The 21,276-nt window shown below is 47.2% G+C and overlaps 1 pseudogene; it reads left to right on the top strand.

Annotated features, from left to right (window-relative positions):
• The first annotated feature begins 8,293 nt into the window (after nucleotides 1–8,293).
• LOC109674861 (axin-2-like) lies at nucleotides 8,294–10,788 on the top strand (annotated as a pseudogene).
• The last annotated feature ends 10,488 nt before the right edge of the window (nucleotides 10,789–21,276 follow it).

Here is a 21,276-nt window from a genome sequence, read left to right as displayed (position 1 = left end):
CTGCATTTAAGACTGCTGTAGAAGGGCTGGGGGCATGGCCTCAGTGGTATAGCACCTACCTGGCAAGTGTGAGGCCCTGAGTTCAAACTCCAGTATTGTGGAGACAGAGAGAGGAGAGAAAGGAAGAAAGAAGGAGAAGGAGAAGGAGGAGAAGGAGGGAGGAGGAGGAAGAGAGAGGAGGAGGGAGGAGGAGGCAGGAGGAGGAGGAGGAGGGAGGAAGAGGAGGAGGAGAGGGAAAAGAAAGAAGACTTCTGGAAAAAAGATTTTAGCTGAAATAGAAATCTTGAAGAAAAAAGTTAATACTTAAATAAATCATTTCTTCCATATAAAACCAAAAACTCAAAAAACATATCTTGTGAAGGTACATTGGTCATTTCATTATCTGTTTATTTACCTATTTCTTTGTTTGTTCACTTATTTAATTTTACTGCCAATCACATTTATTGGGTTAATTAACTTTTTAACAGTGAGGTATAAATATGCATATCAAGTACCTATAAATAACTTTTAGTGACTGAACTTCAAGTTTTAGTGGACTTTGAACTCCACACTTCTGCCAATGGTTCCCAGCATCTTGGTCACTTCATTACATTAAAGCAAATGTCCTGGCAAGAGGCTGCATGGCTTGTATAAGCAGGGCACCAACTTCCAGCATGGCTTTGCATCCACTGATTTCCAGCTTCTTTGTAAAGTAAGGGCTTGAGCTCCCAATGCCCTCTCAGGACCAACTCTATCCTGTGAGGACCTTGATTCTGAGATTTGTTTTTAAGCATGCAGAGATTAATGAGAATTTTTGTTCATGGATATTCACATTAAAAAATAAATAGAAAGGCCAGTTAAATTTCCCAAACCTGAACTGAGAGTTTGGAGTTTAGCTCTTGCTTAGTGAGAAATGAGCATCCCCAGTGCCTAAAAGATGTATGCACAGATGTATAGAGATGTCTTTTTCTACTAGTAGAATCTCATAATCACGGGACTGTGGAGGAGTAAGAAATCACGTAGTTTACCATGTATGTATTATTTTTAAGATAAGGACACTTACAACTGTAGAAATAGGATTTGCTGTAAGTTAGAGAATTGTGGTGAGGGCTAGAATCTAGTCCTCTTGCCTAATTAGTCTATTTCTGTCTCTACAACACCATAATAAAGTAATTTAAACAGGGTCTTTTAAAGCTGGTAAGCCTTCCAAAATTCTGAAAGAGATACATAATTTTCATTCTTCTCTACTTTGTGAAGTGGTGAAAAGAACACTAGATTGGGATCACATGACTTGGGTATATTGACTGAGGTTCTTTGTTGCAGCCCATGAAATTTATTCTAATTAACTGATGAAGGAAGAAAATCCCCAGAACACAGTTTGTGGCACCACTAAAACAGTCACAATCCCTGCTAGGGATAAGATGGGCAAGATTTAGGCCACCTCTCCCCTAAATGGGATGCTTCTGAATTACAAAACTTTCACAAATCATCAAGTTGACACCATGACTGCTGGGTCCAGTCTTCCCTTCTCTCTCTCTCTTTCCAGTCAATCCCAATCTAAATAAAAGTCTCAAGAAAGTTTGTCTGAATGACAGTACAGTAGTCAATCCCTTGTGCATGATTTTGATTTCTGTGGTTTGTTATCTGTGACCAATCGTGATCATGAATCATCCCTTTGTTCACAGCAGCTACATGCTGTTTACAATACGCACACATCAGCCACATGGAACTATTTCAGTTATCAGATAAACTGCTGCAATATTACATTGCTTGTGTTCAAGTAATCCTTATTTTGCCACAACAGGCAAGAACACTGATTCTGGCAATAGGATATGCCATAGAGAAGCCTAAAGTGAAAGGGGAAAAAAATTGCATGTAGGTTTGATACTATCCAAAGTTTTAAACATCCATTGAGATCTTGGAAAATATCACTTTTGGAAAAGGGAAAACTATAGTATCTACATAATATGCAGAACTCTTATTTCAAAGGAATCTGGAAAATGGTGTTGTTAGTATGAGAGATCAAGCAGATGGGGTTTAGAATAGCTTATGTGTGATCCACCCCTGTAGGGGACACACTGATTTTAATCTTACTTGAATGACCATAGGATCTTGGGACAAATCTAACTTCTGTAAATCCCAAATAAGACAACAGAAGTGAAAGCAGTTTGTTGTAGAGAGGTGCACAAATGCCAGTTATTTAGTATTACTTTTCAGGCCATTTGTGCCCTCCTACTGACTCCTGCCTGTGTTTAGCCTACGGGGTGTGCCAATAGGATAAAAACAACTATCTTACCAGAACACCATCCTTTAATCCAATCCCTGAATGTATCTGGCCACAAAAATAGTACAAAAGTGAATGGCAGGTATGATTCTTTAGCCTTGATTTATTTCCATGGCTAAGTTTAGAGAAGTGTTTTAACGAGTCTTGTCAGCAGGCTATAACTGAATGCCATTTGGCTCTCCTTAAAGAACTTTTCTTCAAAGTAAGCTAGCTTGCTCTGAAGACTTCAGCTGCTTCATTAATAACTGGTAAGAAATTACTACCTTAGAAACTTGCTGATATCCATTCACATGATTCTGGCTTACAAAAGCATTTTCAAAATCACATTCGAAATCTAACTTGTTGGGCTGGGAAAACTGACCCTCTATCTGGACACTCACCATATTCCAGAGACCCAGGGGTTATACAGTGCTGGAATGCTTCATTCTGTACCAGGTTGCATATGCTTGCACACTGATTCTCAATTGTCGTATGCAGTTTGTGACAACCATCTGCTTCAACCTCCCTTTGAGTTCTTTCTCCCACTCAGCCCAGCTGAAGTAAAAATATGGACAGAAACAACTTCTGCAGGAAAATGAAAAAAGTTAACAGGAGAGTTAAAGTTACACTGTGAATCTGCTGCTTTCATGGATGTGCCCCTGCCACTAAGGCTCCACTTATCAAATATTTCTGAAGTGCAAAGCCTGGCGCTTAGCAAAAAGCTGCAAGAAATGCCATGTTTTCACTGACAGCTTGGCTGTGAAGGAAAGGTAATCATAAAATACGTACACCCAGTGTACATGCAGATGCAAGAGCTCCAGCCACCTAGGCTTACAGTATGTAGCACTGAGTCACATACCACAAGAAGATGGGGAGAGGAGGAAAAAAGAGAGAGGCAGGTATATTCGGAAATGCTTGGAAAAAATCAGCAGCATATTTTGAAGTCTGACTTGAAAAGGATGGTTGTTATATATTTCCTAAAAAAATTTGAATTAGAAAGGAAAAACAGCTTCTATAACTAAGGAGCTCAGATTGCATATCATTTGCACAGAGAATGTACAGAGAAAACAGGGAAAGTTGTCTGAGAATTTTAAAAGACATTTGATTTGTGTATTTTGTTTGAGAAGGGAATTTAGAAAAAGAAAAAAGAGTCTTGAGTTTTTATAGACAATGTACCACTGCAAGGGAAGTGATGGGATTGTTTTGCACCTCATCAAATCAAAGCACCACTGATTGTTGAGGCCAACGCCTGATCTTATGACTGCTAAAATGTGAAAACAATTGACTTAAAATTAGTGCAAAGGCACACGTTTTTATCTTCAAGTTGATCATAGTTTAGAGCCTGTATCTTTTCTATCATTGTCATATGTGTAATCATAAGAACAAATAGAAAACTTACCTTGACACCATGAAAAGAATGAATAGAATGGGAGGTTTATGGGAGAAGAAAGAGAAGGCATAAGAGATGAGAAAGGGGAAAAGAAAAAAAACTGGACATGTAGAGAAGAATATTAAATATGTAACATCATTTCAGACGTGATACCTGAAATAATGCTGTTTACTAATATTCAGAGGACCCCATCATAGTGTCTATCTTTTAAAATCAGTACTTCCTCAAGAAAAGTACAAAATGAGAACAACAAATGAAATTGGGAAATTAAAAAAGAGAGAGAGAGAGAAGTGCTCCTGATATAGCTTTGAGGAGTTTCAGATGGAATCAGATATAAAGCTGCGTGAATGGTTACTAAAATGGGCAACATACAAGTTCAGTGTGTTCTGTTAGTGTCTGAACTGCCAGATTTCGTCTAATTATAATTGATAATTCTAAAAGCCACAGTCATGCAATCACTGTCTGTTACATTTTACCTCATCCTTTATACTAGGTGGTTTTTCACAAGAATTTTGGTATACATCATAACAGGGGCATAGCAGGAATATGTTATCCTGTCACCTATTGAGGGAATTTAAAATTTTTCTTAGGAAATCCTAGGATAATAGTCAATGGTGAATTATGTTATCATTAAGCACATGGTATTTGTAATCAGATAAGCTGGATTAAAATTTAGGTATTGTTTTGACTGTACTGTTTATTAACTTATGAACTTGAGCCTTAATTTCTTTGCCAAGTGACTGATAAAATGTTAAGATAAAATGAGAAAATGTATGTAAATATTCTTTCAGTACTAAGAACTACTCCTAATAGAAGTTCCATGGGAAATGGGAGGACAGATGGTGAGGACTGACTACGGACCATCATGACATGTAGGGCACTGAATTCTTCCATTGGCAGGTAGGGATGTGACATGTTAAATTTGGTCATTAGGGAAAATGTGATCATCTTTTGTCATGTACAATGGTGAAGTTTAAATATAAGGATTGTATGTACACTTATCCCTCTGTACATACTGTATGGAACCCGTAGCACATTCCTTTATTTCTGGAAATATACCTGCTTCACTCCCAAATTGAACTGTTTTGTCTGGGGAAGAATAAGCTCTCTTTTCCTGATTGGTGCTTGAGGTCAGTTTGAAATATATGTGACTAAGTGTGTGTGTGTTATAAATGTATTACAAATATAACTAACAGTTACCTATATTTCTTAGTATTTGCTTTGGTAATTTGGATTTTCAAAGATGTTCTCTATTTTGCTTCTCTTGATCTCTTCTGGGAATTGAAAGACTTGATCTCTTCTAGTTTTATTTTCAGTTAACTGATTTCCTCTACATCATTTACTGCTGTAAGGCGGCATTTTTGGATGCCAGGTGCCTAAAACATATAGATTAAAAAAGGTCAGTTTCAATAGAAGATTATCATTTTACAGTTTAATGAATATATTCATGAATTTCATAGTAACAGGCTTGTTGACACAGGCACAGTGAAATTTTTACACTCAACATATAATCTAGTGCAAAATGTTCTCTTTAGACCCTGTGCACCTATCAGCCACTGATGAGGCCCAGCACCTGAATATATGACTTATGAAAGTTTGGAGGGGAGGAAGAAGAGAAGTAGCTTAGGGCTTTTGTTGATGGCTACAGAATTCTCACACTGAAGCCAAACCTGGCAAAGTTAACAAGAAACACCATAGCTTCGATAGCTCACTGCTAATCCTAGCAGGGTTCCTGTCAGTCAAATATATTCACTGCATACCTATTGTGTGCAAAATGCATCTCTTCACTTGCCAAGTCAGCGCTGAGAGGTTGGTTTAGTTCTTTTTATCTTTATGACCTGCAGACTGGTAACAGCCCTTCTAGCAGTGTGTTCATTCTAACAATAATTCATTCTAATAAAACAAGATTAATGTTCCCCAGATATAGCCACTATTATGCCCTAAATTTTCTGGAATAATCCTATTTCATGTCATTGTATTTTCATTCCAATAAAGGTAATTAGTGAAAGACACAATGAAATGTAATTTCAGTGTTTGAATAACATCAACATTCCCTTTTAAAAGCCTGGGGAATATGAGGATTCCACAGGTCTTTCGGTCACTAAACAGAGAGGAACATTGGAGAATCATGGATCTAAGGTGACAGAAACCCTGGATATGGTGCTTCCCAAACTCGCTCAATCGTAAGTATCACATAGGGGAGCATTTTTAAAATGCAGATGCTGTTGTTTTGATCCAAACCTTCTGAATCCACATGTTCCTGGGAAGAACCTAGTAACATGCACTTGTCTTCTGTAAACAATCACACAGGTTCATGCAGGACTGGCAAGGTACCACTCAGAACTGCCTCATTCAACTAATATTTATTTTACATTTATTCTCTTCTAGATGCTAATTCTAGGCAATAAACATACAAAGAAGGATAGTCAGATTACAGCCTCTGAACTCATGAAACTAATGTTAAAGGGAGCACAGTAATCAAGAAATATATGGATAGATGATTACACTATGATATTGCGAAGGAGAAGTAAGGGATGCGAGAAAGTGATTAGGAGACCCATGTCAATGAGAGATCCTTAACTATATATTCATTACTCTGTCCAAGAATGGTGACAAGCCTGCAATAGTAGGTGACAAACATTAGGGGAAGTTCAAGAGAAACCATACTTCACTGCAGCATGATCAGGGAAACCAACTGACCCAGCAAGTATGAACGTAAGAAGACTATGGAGAGAGACCTTTGAGTGGCATCCTCATTCACTGCTGTTTATCTTTATGCCTCCTTAATGTTTATTTAAACAACGAGCTGAAGTATCTCCTGATTTCAAAATTCCTATAACCAGGAGATTGTTGACTTTGCTTTCTCCAGCATTTCCATGGCAAACATCAAGTTGCATAGATAGATATAAATGCTGGTGCTATATGTTTCAAACAGGCCTTGCAGTTCAGACAAATAGATCAAACTTTCTTTGTTGTTTCTCCCACACAAAACTAAAAATGATCAAAGGGGATGTTTGTCACTTGCATTCCCAAAAACAGATAACTTTTCATTCGTTTCTGTTTTGTTATTACTGTCTCAGTGGGATGATTCAACATCAAGTGAAACACCACTGAAAACCGACAGTGGTGGAAGAGCTATGGTTGGAAGATTCCACAGACTTTTATTTTAAGTACCAAAGTCCTGAGGTCTGCTGCCTTAAATAAAAGTAGAAACCAATATTTTCACTTTGCGAATATACTTTCAGCTCTCAAGTTAGTATAAAAACTGGGATTCTATTTCTTTTACTAAGTTGAGATTAAAATATTGCCTAGTAGAAGTGATGGGTCTAAGGCAGTGCATGAAAACATGTCAGGTGTTTATACCACATAAATGAACATCTGTTTTATTTTCATTTCAGGTTGATAGCCCAATATGAAAAAATTTTCATCTCATTAACTCTCAGAATTTTAAGATTGTGCTATTTTTGTTGTAAATCAACTTTTTTTATTCCTCAAAAGTAGTTTATTATGTAACATATTATTTAACTTAGAATTAAAAAACTATCATGTTTATAAAATTCTGTTTTGAGATTGGATTATATTGATCAAGATTGCCATGATTTCCTAGCATCTTAAAAATACAACTCCGTATCTCCATTATAAAGTATTTGCTATGTGGTTGAGTTCACTTTTTTGGAGTGAGATCCCAATTGTCATTAAGCCAACTCTTTTTTTTTCACATAATTAGTTGCTTGTTTTTCCTAAGTGCCTGAGTTTTGCCTACATGAAACTGAAATATCTTCAGGAATATTAAAAAACTCAATAAGTAAATGCATATTTTGGTTTTATAGCCTAGGCTTTTGTAAATGCTGAGTCTGCTGAGTTGTTTGGTTGGTTGAAGAAGGGTATTTTTTGCTTTTCTTGTTTGGCATCATCAAGATATGACCACAGAAAATCCCATTTCCAGGCAAACTTACTATTCTTACAAGTTCTGGAATTTGGAGGTGCGGTTCAGGGTAGTGTGCCGTTAGTCTGCAGGGGGAGAGGATAAGGTCCATGAGCAAAAAGATGCAATTATGAAACGGTGAGGCAGAAACCTGAAAACATCATTTGAACTCTTAGGTCCAGCCATGCTGTGTACAATTTTAGATTTTCCCAGTTTACGAGCCAATAAATTTCTTTTTAAGCAATTTAAATTACTTTGTGTTTGGTTTCTCTCATTTGCAACCAAGAATTCCAACTAATGTATGTCAGAAGTTGGAAAAAAGTACCAATGAGGTGTAGTCCTTTTCCGGTTAGAAAAGAATGGAAATGTGACAATGGTCACAGTCATGGTCCTTAGCAGCATGATCGTGAAGTTTAGTAAATTGCTATTTCCTCCTAAGTTTCAAGTTAGAAGTCAAATAAGAGCAGATGAAAGTTTAATAAAGGAAAAATAAACTAGAGGAGCATTTTAATGCTTTTCTTTCATAATCACATTTGTAATTACATGCTATAGGATTTGCACCAGCACACTAGGCAAAGATAAAGTGAACTGGGCCCGGGAGAGCTCGCGTAATCCCGGATCGTCGTCCCCGGTACCCCCTCTCCCGCCGCGCGGCTCCCCATGTTCCCGTCGTCCGGGCCGGGCCGGAGGGGCCTGGGGCTGCCGCAAGGAACCAAGCCGGGGCGCGCGGATCAGTGACAGGGGCTCAGTGAGCCCTGCTGACTTGAGAGACCCAGCGATTGCTGAGAAGAACTGGAAGAAGAGGGAAAAACAGCCCCCAAACTCAGAAGCACCCCTACACCATGAGCAGCGCTGCGTTGGTGACTCGTCTCCCGGGTCCCAGCAGCAGCTTCCACGAGGACGCCCCTCGGCCTCCTGTTCCAGGGGGAGAAGGGGAGACCCCAGCGTGCCAGTCAGTGGGGCGACCGCCAAACCCATGCCTGTCTCCACCACCGCCAGGAGAAATGAGGACGGGCGGGGGAGCTGAGGGCCGGGCATCGCCTGGTTCCCCTCGGACCGGGTGGACTAAGTCCTTGCACTCCTTGCTGGGCGACCAAGACGGCGCATCCCTCCTCCGGACTTTCCTGGAGAGGCGGAAATGTGTGGATGCCTTGGACTTCTGCTTTGCCTGCAGTGGACTCAGCCAGATGCACCTGAAGGACACAAAACTTTGCGAGTAGCCAGAGCGATCTACAAGAGGCACATTGAGGACACAGCATTGTCTCCACGCAGCTGAAACCTGCCACCAAGACCTACATAAGAGATGGCGTCAAGAAGCAGCAGATTGACTCCACGGTGTCTGACCAGGCGCAAACTGAGATCCAGGCAGTGATGGGGAAAATGCCTACCAGATGCTTTTGACTTCTGCTATTCACCTCGAATATGTGAGGAGTCGGGGAGAAAACACAGCTTACGTGAGTAAGGGGGACTGGGGAGTCTAAAAGTCTTGGCTGGCTCCCTCCCCACCTTGAATGACAATGACGAAGAGGAGTGGACTTGTGCTGACTTCAGGTGAAGCTTTCGCCCACTGTGGCTGGCTTGTCCAGCAACACTCTGAGGCCACAGCAAGTGTGAGGTCCACGGAGACTTGTTGAAAAGGGACACAGATCATTCGAGGGGCGCGATCCTGTGGACCCATGTCATGTAGGTTCTGGCGACGTCTTTGCGCCAACCACTAGCGCCAATGACCGTGAGATGCCCAGCGACGCACTGGCTGATGATTCCATGCCCATGACGGACAGCAGTGTAGACGGGATCCCTCCTTACCGTGTGGTGAGTAAGAAACCGCTCCAGAGACAAATGCATCGCATGTGAAGGCCAATGGCCAAGGGTCTCTGCCACCGCCTGCCCAAGGAGACCACCCGTGGAGCCTGCCGCCTTTGCGGCCCAGCTCAGCTCAAGGCTGGAGAAGCTGAGGCTGGAGCTGCACAGCGCCACAGCTGGAGGAGCGACTGCAGGGGACCCGCGACGATGAACTCAAACAAGGGTCAGAGCAGGCTCTGAGCTCACAGAAGGGACACCCACCCAGCACCCCTGTCCCTCCTGGCCTCTGGCAGCTATGAGGACCCACAGACCATCTTGGACGACCACTTGTCTGGAGTCCTCAAGTCCCCTGGCTGCCAGTCGCCTGGTGTGGGCCACTGCAGCCCACGCTCCCGCTGACCCGACCACCACCACCACCACCATCAGCAGTACCAGTCCCTTCTCCCACCCGGAGGCGAGTCGCCTCCCCCGCCGCCGCCCCTTCCTTGGGGACAAGGGCTTCGTGACCAAGCAGATGACGAAGCACGTCCACCACCACTACATCCACCGCCATGCCGGTCCCAAGACCAAGGAGAAGATCGAGGCCGAAGCCACGCAGAGGGCCCGCTGCTTCTGCCCTGGGGACACTGAGTATGACAGCGACTCAAACTGCAAGAGGCACCCAAGGTTCCAAAGGCGCGGCAGGGGATCAGGTCAGTGCACCCAGAGGCACCTTGCCCAAAGGAACTGGGAGAGGCCCCGAGGCTGGCCTGGCCCTGCCCGCCAGGGAAGGAGGGGCCCCTGGTGGAGCTGGGGCCCTGCGGCTTCCTGGAGAGGAAGGGGACAGGGGACGGTCGCAGGATGTCTGGCGGTGGGTGATGGAGAGCGAGCGGCAGAGCAGCCCAAGCCCCACAGCGCCCAAAGCACTGAAAAGGGTCACCCCTTGGGGTCTGCCCGAGGGTCCTCAGGGGAACGGGTCAGCCGAGCCGGCACCCCGCACCCATCCACTTACCAGGACCCTGCAATGCCTCCTCCGACCCCAGCCAATACTCTGCGGCAGCTGGCGGAGGTGTCCAACCCCCCAGGGCAGCGGTGTTGCATGGCCACTCAGCAGAGGGACAGGAGCCACTTGGCCACTGGGCAGGTGGGAGCCCTGCCTTTCTCCAACCCAAGCCTGGCTCCAGAAGACCACAGAGAGCCAAAGACACTGGCAGGGGCCCATGCCCTCCAGGCTAGTGACCTGGTTGTCACTTACTTTCTCTGTGCAGAAGGAACGCCATACAGGAGGGTGCTGAAGGCCCAGAGCGTCACCCTGGGCCATTTTAAAGAGCAGCTCAGCAAGAGGGAATGACAGAGCCAGCGGTGTGGGGAGAACCTAAGGGGCGTCACCACCAGGTGGGCGGCCGGCGGCTGGCTCAGGGGAACAGGTGTTCCTTCAGAAAAGCCAGGGACGACTTTGCCTGCGCCGGTTTTTGGGGAGCTCTGCGACGATGACACAGCTGCCGATCACTAAGGCCGGACTCTGGGCAAAGTGGAGAGGGTCCATTGAGCCCGGGGGTCTGGCCTTGGCCACTGTGGAGCCTGAAGCTCACCGCACCTGTCTTGGACCTAAGCGACAGCCACAAACCATTCTGAAGGAAAATCAAACCAAAGAAGAAAGACAAAGTCTAGGGAAGCTTTGGCCATTGGGTGACAATCTTACAAAACTTGTTTTTCAAGTGACAAAAGCTGGAGAAGAGTTTCTGATTGGCTCGGTTGCTGTTGTCAGAGTGAAAAACAGAAAACCAGAGAATTTGTGCATTTTCTTCCTTTTGAAATTTACCACGGAAAATAAAATAAAAAAAAAAAAAACCAATTGCTTAGGTGGAGTAGAGTTTCCCTCTGTGACTGTCACAGGTTGCTACTATGTCTAAGGGGGGAGAGAGAGGAGAGAGGAGAGACAGAGAGGAGAGAAGATGAGAGAGAGGAGAGAGAGAGAGAGGAGAGAGGAGAGAGAGAGAGGAGAGAGAGAGGAGAGAGAGAGGAGAGAGGAGAGAGAGAGAGAGAGAGGAGAGAGGAGAGAGAGAGAGAGGAGAGAGGAGAGAGAGGGGAGAAGAGAGAGGAGGGACAGAGGAGAGAGAGAGAGAAGAGTGAGAGAGGAGAGAGAGGGGAGAAGAGAGAGGAGGGACAGAGGAAAGAGAAGAGTGAGAGAGGAGAGAAGACAGAGGAGGGACAGAGGAGAGAGAGAGAAGAGTGAGAGAGGAGAGAGAGGAGGGACAGAGGAGAGAGAGAGAGAGAAGAGTGAGAAAGGAGAGAGAGGAGAGAAGACAGAGGAGGGACAGAGGAGAGAGAGAGAGAAGAGTGAGAGAGGAGAGAGAGGAGAGAAGAGAGAGGAGGGACAGAGGAGAGAGAGAGAGAGAGAGAAGTCAGGGCACAGGCAGGAGCAGCTGGGTTCCCACAGGGACAGAGACAGGGCCAGGGACAGGACCAGGTCTCCTGACCCCAAAACTGATGTCAGAAGAGTCATTTGCTCCTCTGATGGGGGAGGTGACATTTGCAGGCATTTACAGGAGGGGGAGCCAGAAGGGGGACCACCGTGGGGTGGAGTGACCCCAACAAAGTGAGGCCCCAGCCTGGGGAGGACACACCTGCAGGGACAAGTGAGGGGGACCTTGGAAAGTGAGGGGACCAGGAAGGCATTGGCGCTGCCCAGCATCCACAGGCCCAAGAAGACACAGAGAAACCACCAGGGTGACAGCACTGCCCGTGTGACAGGTGCCCAGGACCCTGGAAGGTGACAGGGAAGGGAGGCCCTATAACAAAGCCCAGTGTGGTGACATGGAGAACTGAGCAGGGTGACCGGCCACCAGCCTCAGTGTCCCCAGACAGGGAAGCTTTCTCAGTACCCAGGGGACCCCGTGTGATAAGAAACAGGGTGTGTGGGATGCTGTAGGAGAACTCAGGCCACCTTCAAGCTTCCGTGGCCTGGGCCACCAAGAGAAAGGACTTTCAACAAAACACTTTCCTCCCACCCTGCGTCCTGGTGACCTGGGGGCAATGGCTCCTCGGGGGCTCGAAGGCTCCCAGCATGGCCTGCCGTGAGACAATATGGCCTCCTAATATGGCCGACTCAAAACAGAGCCATGTTCATTGAGACAAGGCCTGGGTCACCTCACCCAGACAAAAGGGACCACTGACACAGAGCCAGGGACTGGACGTGAAGGACACTTCTGTCCTTTGTGTGTGTATTCCTTGTTTTTCCTTCATTTTATGATCACACCATTGTTGTATCAGAGTGACAACCACAAAGGTTCTTAAAATACATCATAGTTGAATTCAACCCTCAATCAGTCTGCTTTATTCTCCCCCTCCCCAACCACAGATCCCTTCAATCCAACCACTGCTCTGAACCTTAATGGTTATTTTGACTACCCGAACCCTAAGCCAACCCTAACCCTAACACGAACCCAACCAAAACCCTAATCCCAAAACCCAAACGCAGCCCTAACCCTAACCTAACACTAACCAAAACCCTAACCTTAACCTAACCCTAACTCTAATCCTAACTCAACCCTAACCCTAACCCTACCATATCCCTAATCCCAAAACCCAACACCAACCCTAACAATAACCCTAATCGAACCCTAACCCTAACCCTAAGCCTAAGCCTAATCCTAACCCTGACCCTAAGCCAACCCTAACCCTAACCATAACACGAACCCAACCAAAACCCTAATCCCAAAACCCAAACACAGCCCTAACCCTAACATAACACTAACCCAACTCTAACTCAATCCTAACCCAACCCTAACCCTAACCCTAATCCTAATCCTAGCTCAACCCTAACCCAACCTAACCCTAATCTTAACCCAACCCTCACCCTAACCCTATCCCTTTGCTTAGTCAGCAACTGCTTTATCCTTTGGGGTTGCTTAGAAGTCACCTCTTCCAGGAAGCGCTCCTGAAACCCCAGCGTGGATAGCCCAAGGCACCCCGAGTTCTCGTCTGTCACTTGTCGTGGGTACATTGCTCTTTGTCATCACAGCTGCGGTCACTTGTCCTTTGGAGGTGGGAACCAGGCCCCATCCACCCGTGAACCTGTGGAGCGCAGAGGAGGCGTGTAGAGGCCAGTGGAGGGGAGGCCAGAGGTCCTCCATGATTGCCCACGACCACGGTCTTCCCCAGAAAACACGGCGGCATTTCTTTTTAAGGAACTAAGGAATGGAGGCCGTGTTGCCTTTGTGCCTGGACAGATGGCCTTTGGCTCAGAGTGGCCATGACAGGGACTTGTCGGAAAACTGGAGCGCATTCATGAAGCAGCATCCTCGTGACACCTCGTGCACATTGTCACTTGTCGCTGGCCTCAGCCTGTTGGTGTGGACAGCGGCCATGCTGGCCCTGCTCCTTCCCTTGCCTTGGCCTCTCCTGACTCCCGGGCCAGGCCTGTGATGGGGGACACCTGCTCTTTGTGCAAGGCGTCCTCACCGTTAAGGTCAGAGGTGACAATAACTGACACGATTCCAGTGTGTCCCGTGGGGTCTGGGCCATGCTAGTGGGGTCCAGCTTGTCCTTGTACCCACAGCCTGCTGTGTGCACACGGCCTCTCAGAGGTGGCTTAGCCAGCACCAGCAATGCTGCAGGGGAAAAGGCCTTGTGACAAACGAGGACCTCCAACTGACGCGGGGAAGGGGGTTGTTAGGCAAAATTCCAGACGAGTCACCTGCTTTCTTGGGAACCATGACGCCATAATGACACAACTCATCAGCTCCTGTCACCCCTACGTGGGTCACTGTGGGAGTTAGTTAGTCATCTCTGGAGAGGGGCTGAGTTCAAGGTTGGTCCCACTACTTTTTAGCCATGTTTGTTGAACAAATCCCAAACCTCCAGAACCTCAAGTGTAGAATGGAAGGAGCCTTTTGTGTCTACCCCACGAGTTTATGGAGGACTGAGAGGCAAAAGACAAGAAGTTCTGTAATTAGTGCTGTACTTGATCAACTCGTTGACGGTAGGAAACCTGTAACCACCCGTGGACAACACGTGTTATTGACGCGTGGAACAGTTTTGATTTTTCCTGAGCTGCCTTTGTTTACGAATGGAAAACGCTTTTGTTTATCGAGCTAGTTAAATTATTTTAGGAGCATAAACAACACAAGATAAAGGGATTCAACCCTGTGAACCACTCTCTCTCTCTGTGTCACAATAAGAATGAGTCAATTTCTACATAAGGCAGAAATGACCGGGTCCTTGTCTGATGGAGCAAGAAACCAGAGTCCTACTGTTTCTGCAGCCCCCATGCACACCGGGGACCCCGGGGACCCCAGTAAGCCATGGCAGGGACCAAGGGTCAGTTCCCTGACAGCCGAGGACCACGGCCTTGGTGTTGACTTCCTCAGTGAGGACGTGGGGAAGGCTGTGGACCGTGAGAACAGAGGCCAGGGCCTCCCCCACGTCCACCCGAGGCCGCCAAGCTGGCCGGGCACACATGGAGATAACCCGATTTGTGTTCCAGAAGGCGTTAAAAACTGTCTTGACCAGAATAGAAGAAAAAAAAAGTTGCATTTTTTTTTTTTTAGCAAGTGAAATTGTCAGTCAACTATAATACTCGAGTTTCCGATATTAAAGCCCAGACCTCGAAAGAGCTGACTTAGCCGTCCTGGGAAGGTAAAAGGTGCTGCTTGCATTTCCCCACATGACTTCCTAAAAATGCATTTGTCCCAGAAAGGCCCAAGAAGACGAGGGGGGAGCGCGTGGGGTGAGTCGGCGCCTCTGGGAGGGTCTCCACCGCCCACCAGCTGGGCCAGGCTCAGGGGGCTGGAGACCCCATCTTCCCTTATGTGGACCGCCTCCCGGATCTGAGCCACACTTTGGCGTTCAAGGCTGCATTTTAGCTAAAATCCGGGTGCAGGTGAAGCTGGGCGACCCCGCATTTTGGGGAATGTGAGGTCGCATTTTGGGGGATGTGAGGTCGCATTTTGGGGGATGTGAGGTCCAAGTAGGATTTGAGCTCCTCTTGCAACCAGGCCTCCTCCCGAGGCCGGGGAGAAATGGGACGTGTGCAGAATTGTTCAGGAAAGTCGTGGTCTCAGTGCTGGCTTGGGCGATGGGCCTGTTTTGAGGGCCATCCCGAAGTACTGGATACACAGCAGGGCTCCCACCGTGTTGGGGATCACTGGCCACTGTGCTCCTGTGGTCACCTGTTCGTCACTTTTCAAGAAAACGTCAAGAATCCAGTGCAACTTCTGAGTCATGATCTCAAAAAATTAAATTCCAGATGGAAGGATGTGCTCAGGGAGGACCAGGTCCCAGGAAGCCATGCCACTAGATGTGGGGCTTCCTGTCCTCTGGGGTCCACCCGCCATTTTGTGGGTGGCTTTTGTGGGGGGAAAAGAGGTCCCCATGCTGTCCCAGCGAGGGGAAAGGGGAGGAAAGGGAGATGGTGACCCAGTCACTGCCACCTTCCCATCCCTACTCGCTAGCCCCAAGCTCGGTGACATCTCCATCCTCCCGTGTGTCTCAAAAACAGCACAGGTTTATTTCTGATGGTTCTGGAGGCTGGAAAGGCCACGGCCAAGGGGTCAGCACAGTCAGCGTGTGGTCAGGGCTCACTTCCTAGTTCAGATGGCAGTTTAAAAATAATTATTATTGTCCTGGGAATACATTGCAACATTTACAAAAGTGCTTACAATGTATCACAGCCGAATTCACCCCTCCACCACTCTCCTTTATCCTCCCTCCTCCATTCCTCGAATAATTTCACCAGGTCTCATTTTCATTTTTATTCATGAGTGCATAATATTCCACCATGTTCACCCTCCTAAACCCTTTCCTTATATCCTCCTCCCACCGACAGGACCTTTCCTACCCTCCTGTCCTCTGATTTTGTCAAAGGAAAAAAAATGATATTTTTGTTTGTTTAAGATACCTACACAGGGAGTTCCCTTGTGACATTTCCATGGATATATGTGTTATAACCCAAATTGCTTCATCCCCTCTATTTTTCTCCTTTCTACCTTAGTCCCTTTCTTCTGGTGATTTCAACAGGTTTAAAATCCTATATTCATTCTTGAATAGAAAGTACATCAGCCATGTTCACCTCCATGACTTCCTTCTTTCACCTCCCACAGATGTCATGTTCTTACTGTGCCCTCATAGGGAATGGGGACAGGGATGACGGGGACAGGGACGGGGTGAGGTAACAGCAGGTCCTGCCACAGGGCTCCGATCCTATTCCCGAGGGCGGCCCGGTCACCTCCCAAGCCCTCCTGATACCCTCATGTTGGGGGTGAAGTTTAAAGAAGTGACTTTACAGGGGTCAACACCTCCTGGCCATTCTCCAGGCCTCCCCTTACGATGACCTTTAGTTTCAAGAGGACTCCAGGACAGAGACACACGGGAGCCTTCATCCTGATGCTCGGAGCTTTGCTAAGGTGTGACAACAGGTGTGGCCCTGAAATAAGAGATATTGATGGCCCTGGAAAGGACCCTAAAGCTGAGGCACAGAGACAGCGCCCACCTTAAACTGTCTCCATCACTCCTGGACCCTTGGAAGAAACACCTGCCTGTGTCCTTCAGCCTGCAGGACACTGTGCTTCTTGTCTGTACCCAGACCCTACAAGGGCTCTGCTTGCCTTTCCTGGTCCCCACTAAGAGGGCAACTTCTCCTAGGACAAAGGACATGGTGGCTTTGGCTGAGGGACCCTCACGGTGCTCACAGACCAGGCAAGGGGCTGCAAGCCACCTCAGGAACAATGCCAGCCCTGGTAAAGGGACCCTGTGTGCACATCAGACAGGGCCAGTTCTACTCCAGAGCTCACTCAGCGTTTCAGAGCTGCCACCTGCTTGCCTGAGAGGCCTCGGTCCTCCCAGGGACGTCCCCGTTCCAGTTCCCGGGGCCCCATGTTCCCATCTGCTGCTGTAGCACTGATGGAGAAATGGCGCCACAGGCATCTTGGGGAATAATTCACCCAGCAGGTTGCAAAGTGCCCAGGGAGGGGAGGTGGCACTTTCCTGCTCTTGAGGTGGCACCCTGGAGGCTGTCCTTGTCACACACTCCCAGTGGGAAATGGCCAGGACATAGCTTTCCAGGCAGCATGCTGGTGGCCTTGGTCCTTGGGTGCAAAACTGTTTTCTCCCAGCTCCTCCATCTGCATAGATCTCTTTCTCTCTCTCTCTCTCTCCTTCCCTCTCTCCATTTCTTTCTTCCTTCTCTCTCCCTTTCTCTTCCTTCTCCTTCTGTCTCAACCTTCCTTCCTCCTTCTCTCTCCCCTCTCCCTCTCCTTTTCTCTGTCCTTTCCCTCTTCCTCTCCCTCTCTCTCTCCCCTCTATCTCTCTCTTCCTGTCTCTTTTGCTCTTTCTTTCTCCTCTCCCTCTCTACCTCTTTCCCTCTCTCCCCTTTCCTTCTCCCTCTCCCTGTCTCTCCCTTTCTCTCTCTCCCTCTCTTCTCTCCCTGTCTCTCCCTCTCTCTGTCCCCTCCCTCTCTCTCCCCCTTGTCTCTCTCCCCCTCCCCCCTTTGACTTTTCTGTCTCCTCTCACTTCCTCTCTCTCTCCTTCTCCTCCCTCCCTCCCGCTCTCCCTCTCTCACTCCTCCCTCTCTCTCTCCCCCCTCCCCCCTTTGTCTTTTCTGTCTCCTCTCCCTTCCAGTCTCCTTCTCCCCCTTCCCTCCCTCTCTCTCCCCCAGCCCCCCCCCCATGTCCCCACAGCCCTAGCTTTCATGGAGAGGACACTTCCTCGTGGCCAGCAGGGCTGGGATGGGGCCAGGGGCTGGGGTGACATGGCTGTGGCAGGGATGGAGGGAACAGGGCTGGGATTGCACTGAGAGAGGAAGGTGGCCTGGTGAGAGGGATGGTGTGGCCTGGATCCCCTGCCATTGTCTCCAGCAAAACCGCTCCTGATGGCCCTGAGCAGGCACTGGGCCTGGAGGTCACTTTCCCTATGTCCCTATGGGCCTGAAAATGTGCCCAAGTCCCCGAGCCATCCACAGGGGAGCAGCAATGGCGGGTGCCCGTGTCACCCCACCCTGGGGTTGGCCTGGATCCCAGAGCTCTGAGTTTCTGAGGTCCAGTGATGGGGTCTCGTGGTTGTGGTCGTGCAGTGGCCTGACATTTCCATGAGGTGACAATGGTGCTGGCCATGCCTGGGTGGGAGGAACAGAGGGACAGGGATGGATGGCCAGGTTTGTCCCTGGACAGGGGACAGATGAATAAAATGTGCGACCTTTCACAGCAGCTAACAAATAAACAAGGTCTAGTCAGGCCAGTCTGGGATAGTGATCAAAAACGGGGAAAAGAGCAATTTGCAGATGAAATGGTTTATTTAAGAGGAGAAAGGGGAGAAGAAGGCGCTTCCGACTTGGCACAATGAAACCCCTGGGTACAACGAATTTATGCAAATCAAATGACAAAACTGACATTAAGAAGTTTTAAAACTGGAAAGAAAGAGGGAAAGGGAGAGAGAAAGAACAAACCTCTGCTGCCTGTAGCCAGGTGTAAAAGGCAGACTTAGATGATCTGAAACCCTAAAACCCCAACCTCCCCATGGGGGCTCAGAGGGGGGTGACTGGGAGAGGAGGTCAAAGGGCAGAGGTCCTAAAACTTAACAGGGGGATCACTTGTTCCTCATGCAATTAAAAATTCATCATCAAACAGGGGAAATGAGGTATTAGCGTTCTACAAACTTCATCCCCCCAACCTCGCAGACACCGTGGGGCCAGGCCACGCATTATGACTTGTGGATAATTCGTGGTTTCCCTTCTTACTTTTTTTTCTTTTTCTTCATTGAGATGTGGCAAATTGATACAGGTGAGCTGCCCACAAATCAACAGGTGGCCATGGTGAGTCATCTCCAGAGAGAGAGAGAGAGAGAGAGAGAGAGAAGAGGAACAGAGGGAGGGAGGGAGGGAGGGAGGAGGGAGGGGGAAGAGGTGGCTATCCCTTATCCAAAATTTATCCAAAATGCTTGGGGACCACAAGTGTTTTGGATTTCAGAATTTTTTTCCAGAGTTTGGAATATATGCATATGCATAATGAGATTTCACGAGGGGAGAGACTGAGATCGGGTGCAGAGGCAACATGGGAAGAAATGATATCGAGAATATTCCATCCTGGAATTCTAAATGCTCACCAAGTCACTCCTTAGTCTCCTGGGGAAATGCCGCCCTTTGCTTCAGTGTTTGGTGTAAAATTCCAATCCGTCTTTCTCCTACCTGTGAGGCGGCTGAACAACTCTCCCTTCTCCTAGGTTGGAAAGTCATTCTGTTGTTGGGGACTTGTCACATGGACACACTGGCTGAGTGACTTTGACTCCTTTGGGGAACAAGGTTTAATTGTCCTGTTTTTCCCCTCTTCTTCTCTTCTTTGATGTGTTCTTCCTTAGGGGAAGACAAAAATCATACAACAGTCAGTCGTGTAACTAGCATTGCAACCAAAGGGTGGGTGAAGCTGGTGCTGGATGAGTAGGGTGGGTAGGATTTCTTGCACACCATGTCTAATTGCACACAAAATACACACTTCTGTATACACATGCGTGGAAACCTCTGAATCACAGGTATTAAGGCAGTAATAAGAGGAAGATCAGAGTTAGAAGAGCTAATGCTTGCCTTTTCCCATCTGTCACCTCATTTAATTCTTCCATATATCAGAATAGCATGACATCGTTCTGATCTACTTAGCAAAAAGGGAGCTGGCCAGGCGTTGGTGGCTCATGCCTGTAATCCTGGCTACTTGGGAGGCAGAGATCAGGAGGATTGCAGTTCGAGGCCAAATAGTTTGTGAGACCCTGTCTTCAAAATACTCAACACAAAATAGGCTTGGCAAAGAGGCTCAAGTAGTAGAGCGCCTACCTAAGCAAGTGCGAGGCCCTGAGTTCAAATCCCCAGTGCTGCAAAAACAAAGGTCAACAAAACACGGGAAATGTCAGTCAGCTTCCCAGGGTCAACAGGATAAGTGCTTAGTGCAGAACACCTCTGTAAGACTAAGGGAGAGGAAAAACATGGAAGATGCAGGTATTTTTAGAGAAAGCAGGTAGCAAACCTACCTGGCCATGCATAGCTCTGATCAAATTTCTCAAGTATTTAAAAGCTCTCATTTACCCCAAACCGGCAACATGCACCTTCCTCTGCATGCACCGGCACCTGGGGGACTTTGCAAGGGGGGCCATTTATGAAACTCATTTGACCACGGACTCCATCTTCTCCTGGGCAGTGTCCAGTTTTCCAGTCCTCTTGGGAAATGAAATGCTAAGCTACAAAACAAAATGTGGAGACCTCAGTCTTGTGCCTGGTACCTTGTTCCTTTCTGACTGTCCACAAGGTTTTGCAAGGGCCAGGCAGCAAACGCACCTTAAGGAGGACAGAAGGAATCAAAGGGAACCTGGAAACTGCTCCGTGGCAGTGGGACGGAGCTGAGCTGGTGGGAAGTACATATCTCCTTCAAAGGAAACAGCCAGGATGTCAACGTGGAGGTCAGGCTCAAAATCGATGGACACTGTGACATTCCAAGACAATGGAAGCTTGCATTTTGATTTATATGCTCTGTATTATGTTATAGTTTTTGGGTGGGACTGGGGTTTGCACTCAGGGCTTCTTACTTGCAAAGCAGGTGCTCTAATGCTTGAGCCACTTCTCCAGTCCGTTTTGCTCCGGTTCTTTTGGAGATGGGGGTCTTGAGAATGCTTTGCCCAGACTGGCCTCAAGCTGTGACCCTCCTGATCTCAGCCTCCCAAGTAGCTGGGATTACAGGTGTGAGCCACCAGAGCCCAGCTACTACCAGTATTTCTAAGGGATGGCAACCAAAGAAGGCTGAAAACTCCATATGGTTAAGGCTGTGTTTGGCCCACACACACAGCCAGCGTGCAGTTTTTCTACAAGACACTCTGCAATGACACCAAGTTGTTCAATAGAGACTTCTTATTTTGTGACGTGGCATGTCAGCTCTTTCTATTCACTTTTCAGAATCAAAAACA

Source organism: Castor canadensis, chromosome 13 (genome assembly GCF_047511655.1).
Source record: "Castor canadensis chromosome 13, mCasCan1.hap1v2, whole genome shotgun sequence".
Taxonomy (NCBI): domain Eukaryota; kingdom Metazoa; phylum Chordata; class Mammalia; order Rodentia; family Castoridae; genus Castor; species Castor canadensis.
This window is presented reverse-complemented; position numbering and strand designations above follow the sequence as displayed.